Raw genomic sequence first — 7,074 nt, 5'->3', positions numbered from 1 at the left:
GCAAGAAGCAGGGATGGCCAAAGTTGAGACCATCTTTTGGAAATTAACCATCAAATACTGGCTTAAAGTGCTTTCCTGTCCCCAGGGATTAATGCCTTCATTATTGGCAGCAACACCCTACCCTGGATGGCTAGAAAAGATTATATCAAAACTTAGACAGTATGGTCTTGATCCAATGCAACTTTTGGAGATTGGAAGTAGCAGAGCAATGGGTATGGTCCACCAACGTCTTACTGACATTGAGATGCAAACAGATTTTCCCCGGCTACCTGTTCTATATAAACCACTAAAATCATGGATAGGTATTTCAGCTGCACCTTATCTATCTGATATAACATCAGCAAGAAGCTGATGGGCTTTTTCTAGGGCTCGCTTCGATGCCTTCCTGTCAGCTAATCTGATGGGACGATTCCAAAATATTCCAAGGTACAGGAGAACCTGTGTGTGCGGCTCAGGGGAAGTAGACTCAATGTCACATATCTTACTGCATTGCAAGTTACATGAAGGTGAAAGGAAGCTGTTGATCCAACCATTGTTTACTCGGCATGTATATCCATTCATAGATAACTCAGATACGAATTCTGTAAGAATATTATTAGAAGATCGTGTTTCTGCCATTTCACAGAAGGTAGCTAAATTTTGTATATTGGTACACAACATGCGTAGTTCCTTATTAAGACAAAGAGCTGCACTGTGTGATGAGGACTGTAATAATGCCTGAAGCTAATGTTATTTATTAATAGATTTTATAATGGATTTTAATTTATATTATATTTTTGTATAAGTGGAGTGCTATGTATTCACATGTACTGTGATTTTAAACTACTGGCTGGCCAAAAGGCCGTAATAAATATCTATCTATCTTTACTTGTGTAGTATTAGCACGATTCAGGACATTTTCACAGCACAAATGTATATAATCGACAAATTTATTTCAAGAATCTTTGAAACTGAAGTTTAGTGAGGATGCTGATAGCACTTTGTTGATGATCCTTAGACCATATACACTATTAAACTTTCAAAGGTTCTCGTGGGAATGGGATAGCTCATAGGCCACTATTATGCTTGCTTAATAACTAACTGGAATGTGAACGAAAACAGAGGTGAACGTATTAACTTCTGTTATAAAATACCACTTCAATTGTAAGACTGTTAGGTTGACTTCATTGCTAGACTCCATCCCTAGACTCCATTGCTTGGAATCAATCACCGATATGACTGAGTTAGGAGTGGATATGCTTGGGATTAGGCTGAATGTTTTGTAAAATGATCAGCAATTTCTGAAACTTTTATTCATGGTAGTGGTAGTTTGTATTTTAAAAATATTGACTGTACTTCAATTTCATTGAGAAGAAGTAAATGTGGAAGTGCTATTGAGAACATCCACGACAAAAACCATCGTTTTAAGCAGAATTTGTGTGAGAATGACATTATTTTATATCAACCAGCCAAGTCCCCATTTGTTGATGCTTATTGAATGTTATGGATGCATTTTGGTTTATAATGTTAAGTTATTATAGAATACTGTGGTAATTCCACTTAATATAAAGCAAGATATGTCAGTGAAGCCAATTTTCTGCATAAATAACCATCCTTTGAAATATCCATGTGTTTCTTTAAAAAAATGAGAATATGACGTTGGATGCAAGATAGTGCCCGTGTTGCCAAGGTATTTTTTTAAGTTATATGTGATACTGAACATGGTGTCCAATTTGTGAATAAAAATAATCTGCCAGGGGTGGACAGGGGATCACTCTACAAACCTGTATAGAAACTTCTAGGTTAGCCCAAAACACTCAAATTAGTGTAAAAAAATCCAAACAAAAGGGATTTATATGTAAGTGTAAACATAATAACTGAAACAAAATGAAATCTTTAGTTTCTTTTGTTTTTGATTGGATGTCAATTTTATCATTTTATAACTTCTTAATTAACTGAAGCTTTGATCTGGGTAGCCCAGACTCACCCAATCTTTAGATTTCAGAAGCCGATCTGAGTCAGTCGTTATTTGGATGGAAGATCAGCAATGAAGTCCAGGGTTGCTACACAGATGCGGACGATGGCAAACCACCTCTGAAGATCTCTTGTCTTGAAAACCCTACAGGATCACCATAAATTAGCTCCACCTTGACAAATTTTTTTTATCAAATTTAGAAAGTTTTTAAAAAGCTGATATCTCACATTTCACAACATTACCACCTGCAATCTCTTGTCAGGCCAGCTAGAGGAGTGACTAACAAGTAATCCTTTTCCAGCTCTCTCCCTTCAGCTGGGGAGAGAAGGGTTGTAGAGGAAAACACGGGAGTAGGAGGGAAGGTTTAAGTTGGAAGTGTTCCATGCATGTTTCCATCCCAAGCTGTTGTGTATCACAGAGAAGGTCCCAATGATTAATAGGCTAGATGTAATGCCCTGCCTTCTGCCTTTAGCCTTGGACGCCACCTTGGAATTCCACATAAAGAAAGGAAATGCCCGTGTGGCATGGGTTCTGTGGAAACAGTATCTCATATGCTGTTGAATTGTCCTTTTTATGAGATAGATAGGAAGAAGCACATAATCCCCTTCCTGCATGGAAGTGAAGGCATTACAGATAAACAGAAGGTTATATATCTTTTAAACAGCCACAACGACGAGCTGTTGGAAGCGGTGGCTAAATTTTAAAATGGTGTTATTTTCACTCGCCAGAAGTTGTAAAGGCTGTTATTATCTTGCAATGTTAATGTTAAACTATTTATATGTCATTAAAGGTATTCAAAATCGATTAATAGGCTTTCCCCTCCCATATGAGTCATTGTGGGGATCTGGTGAGGTCTTAAGTGAATGGATGAGGACAGTTACTAACTTCACAAAGGCTTATGAAATACTAGGGGAGAATTTCAAAGGCAGGTTAAGAGAGAAGTTGTGAATTTCTGCTGCTATATTAGTAATTTGATATAGCAAAAAATGGAGAGAAAGAAAAATATTAATGAACAAGATTTGCATTGACAGTGAGAAGTAGATTTGTTAAAAACTAAAAAGGTTTGACACATCAATTTAAACAAGGAAGCTGTATTAAAATTCACATCTGAGGTGCTGAGATCTGAGATTTACACCGAGCCGAATATTGTGCTCAATAAGGCAACCAGTATAGTGTAGTGGTTAAAGTTTCAGACGAGGAGTTGAGAGACTTATAGGTTTAAATCCCCATTTCTGCCAAGGAAACTTGCTGGGTATCATATACTGTCAGCCTAACCTACCTCATAGGGTTTGTTATGAGGATAAAATGGAGATGAACAGATGCTTTGGGTTCCAAATAGAGAGCAAGGTGAAGTATAAGGGAAGTAAATATGTATTTAATATAACTTACAAGTCATCCAAGATGATATGGAAGCTTGCATAAATGGGAGATCAGTTTTATTTATTTAGGGTTTTTTAATATATATATCTACCCTGCTTTTTGAGAGCCATGTGGTGTAGTGATTAAGAGCAGCACAACTGGGTTCGATTCCCCACTCCATCGCATAAAGCCTGCTGGGCGACCTTGGTCAGCCACAGTTCTCTCAGAACTCTCTCAGCCCACCTGGAGACAGGCAATGGCAGACCACCTCTGAAAATCTCTTGCCTTGAAAACCTTGCAGGGTCGCCATAGATCAATTGTGACTTCACATCTGCTGCCACCACCACGCCCTGTTTTTCTCCCCAAAATGGGAGCCCAAAGTGACTTATAACATGTTTGCTTCATCTTTTTATCCTCACAACAACAGACCTATGAAGGTAGGTGTCATGCCCTCTAGATCTTTCAAACAAAGAGACTCAATTATGAATGAATTCTCTTTTACTGATAGAGAATCAGTAGACACTGGAGAAGGATTATTGACCAGGTGGGAAGGTCCTAACACACAGGTGTCAAACTCGTGGCCCTCCAGATGTTATGGACTACAGTTCCCATCATCCACTGCCAGAATCATGCTGGCAGGGGATGATGGGAACTGTAGTCCATAACATCTGGAGGGCCACGAGTTTGACACTTGTGTCCTAACAGAAATTAGACCAGATAATTGCAGAAGATCCCATGGGAAGGTCGTTGTGAAGCAGGCCTGCCAGCCAAAGCAGCAGGTATAGGAAAGTGAAAGCAAGTCAACCAGAAACAGACATAGCAACCCTGTATGCCACATTCCCCACTCCTACCAGAAGATTTATGGTAATATCAAACACTCACATTTTGACAGTAATTTAAACTGAGAGAGAGTGATAGGCTTAGCAGTGGTGGCGAACCTTTGGCACTCCAGATGTTATGGACTACAATTCCCATCAGCCCCTGCCAGCATGACCAATTGTAGTCCATGAACATCTGGAGTGCCATAGGTTGGCCACCACGGGCCTAAGGTCATTCAGTGACCTTTGACCTCAGAGTGGGATTTGAAACTGGGGCATCCTAGTTGAACTCTGTATTCACTACACCAGGTGGTATCGTCAGCCCAGATCGAGACTTCATGATATACAGAGCTAACACTGGCCTTTATGTGCGCATTGCAATGTTTGTCCTATTTTCTGATAGTCATCATGTTGGTATTTTCAAGTATCTGTCACAATCCAGCTACTAAGGGCTATATGTAAACCAGTTGCTGAGGTCACTGTTTTATGACCTACTCTATTGGTTTGCTATTGGTCAGTAAATCGCCATTGTGTATGTGCCAACTAGCACATAGCCAGAGGTTATAAAGTTAACTTGTTTTTCTTTGTTAGAGGCAGAGCACAAGGAGATGACCACATGGTCAGTTAGAATTAGCTGCAAGATGTAGTCTTCTACTGTAAATATGTAATAGAGAAGTATGGCTTGTTATTGTTTTTTCTCCATCTAACCCTTCCCTAAACTAGTAAAGCATTTTTATACAAAAGCTGCTCAGCATCCCTGGATATCTTTATTCGCCACTGTACATCTCTGCCATTTAAGAATCTATATGGATATATTTCTAAAACCCTTCACATCAATAGTTGATGTGGACTTCATTGTACGACCGGACAAGCAAGCAAACAACCATTATGTTATAATCATGCATCTTTCCAAAAGGAACCGGGAGAATGCTAAAGGTTTTTTTTTCATGTTAGTACTAGAACAAATGCTCATTCCGCACATGCAAAATAATGCATTATTATTATTATTATTATTATTATTATTATTATTATTATTATTATTATTATTATTATTATTATTATTATTAATTAGGTTTATATACTGCCCTCCCCCGGAGGGCTCAGGGCGGTGAACAACATATAAAATAGAGCACATATATCAGATTAAAATCCATTAAATATCAATTAATACGGCTCTAATAAATATAAACCCTACCCCATTAAAATGCAGCATTATTAAGATCAACATAAAAGATGGCACCTACTATCAACTCCCTTAAAACCCAAAGGGAAGGGGCGGTAGGATGCGCTTTCAGTGCTCTTTGAAGCTGTGCGGAATGGCAAAATCCACTTGCAAACAGTTGTGAAAGTGGTTTGAAAATGCATTATTTTGCATGTGCGGAAGGGGCCAAAGTCTCATCAATACATTAGAATAGACATACTTTTGACATCTCTGCCATTTTTATTACAGAGACGGACACTTGACGCTTGTCAGTTTCTTTCACTGTCTGATCACCTGTGATCACCAGCAAGGGGTGTTGCCCAAGGTTGCCTCAAGTCCCACTTAGAATGTACCATTGAAATCAGCAGTATATTAAAAATAAAAAGATTTACACCACATCCAAGGGCGGGAATTGCTGCTGGGAACGACACTGGGTCATGCTGGTGGATTTTTCTTCTCTGGAGCACTTGCTATGGTGGAGGGGTGGATCTGCCAGTGGGCAGCATGGCACTAAACGTGGCACCAGAGTCCTTTCTGTGGCCACGGGAGGAGCTGATGCTAGTCGGTTTCCACCTAGCCATTGCCCCTGTTTACACCAGCATCTGGGACTTTTTGGTGGCATAAGTCCATTGCAGCTTATGAGGACTTTTACTTTACAGAATAAAATACTGCTCAGTTGCATAGTAAAATGGGCCAAGTTTATTCAATTATTTATTTTTGGCATCCCCCATACCATTTTGCGATACGGGTGATTGATTGGATGCAGAAGAGTCACGCCTCCTCTTGTTCGGGCTTCCCTAAATTTATGGGCGAGGCCACCCTAACTCCAATCCTTGAGCATACATAATTTTCAGGTTCCTCCTTGCTAAGCTTTCATGTGCCACTTCCTGTCCTCTGACCAGCAGGGTTTATGGGTTGAGGATAATTACACCACTCCAGGGATTCTTAAAGGATTAACCATTCACCATCCATGCAAAATTAAAAAAACAGCCACAGGAGGCAGTCATTTTGAGCAGAGGGATGGACAAGGTGGGCATGTTAGATTTTCTCTTTTACCTGTGTTTGTTTGCTCAGTATTGTTTTCCCAAGCTACTTTGTCACCGGTGAATAAATATACATGGGAAGTATGTTTCCTCATGTCTGAGTTGGCAGCTAAGGAAGCGTTATAGTGGACAAACTATTGGAGAAGACAGTGTTAATTCACTTTTCCTGATTACAAATTTAAAGGTTACCAGACTGTATTTTGTGTTTGTGACTCAGGCCCCTTCCGCACATGCAAAATAATGCGTTTTCAAACCACTTTCACAACTGTTTGCAAGTGGATTTTACCATTCCGCACAGCTTCAAAGAGCATTGAAAGCAGCTTGAAAGTGCATTATTCTGCATGTGCGGAATGAGCCTCAGTGTGTGAGTGTGTATGTGAAAGAAAGACAGGGGGAGAGGGAGAGAAAGAGAAGACATTCATCGAGAAGACATTCACAAAGGGGATAGAATGAAAGAGGACACATGCAGTATCTATATGATCTTGGGACAATCTGAGCCAGTGAATACTTCTTTCCCACAAACTTGCTGCAACTGAAGACTCATATTTACACCAATCTGAAGAACAAAAATGCATTCAACTTCCCACAGCAACAGTTAAAAAAACTATCACCCTGAAGTACTGTTTGTCTGATTGGCGATCATTTGTTGTGGAATTCATCTAGTATTGGAAACTAGATAAATTTCTGCTCACTATAAGA

The 7,074-nt window shown here is 39.5% G+C and overlaps 1 protein-coding gene across 1 annotated transcript in view; it reads left to right on the top strand.

The window, feature by feature from the left end:
* Positions 1 to 7,074, top strand: part of IK (IK cytokine) — a 375,513-nt gene that overhangs the window by 352,013 nt on the left and 16,426 nt on the right. The window lies entirely within an intron of this gene.

Source organism: Sphaerodactylus townsendi, linkage group LG14, assembly GCF_021028975.2.
Source record: "Sphaerodactylus townsendi isolate TG3544 linkage group LG14, MPM_Stown_v2.3, whole genome shotgun sequence".
Lineage (NCBI taxonomy): Eukaryota > Metazoa > Chordata > Lepidosauria > Squamata > Sphaerodactylidae > Sphaerodactylus > Sphaerodactylus townsendi.
Note: the sequence above shows the minus strand (reverse complement) of the source record. Positions and strands in the feature narration are given on the sequence as shown.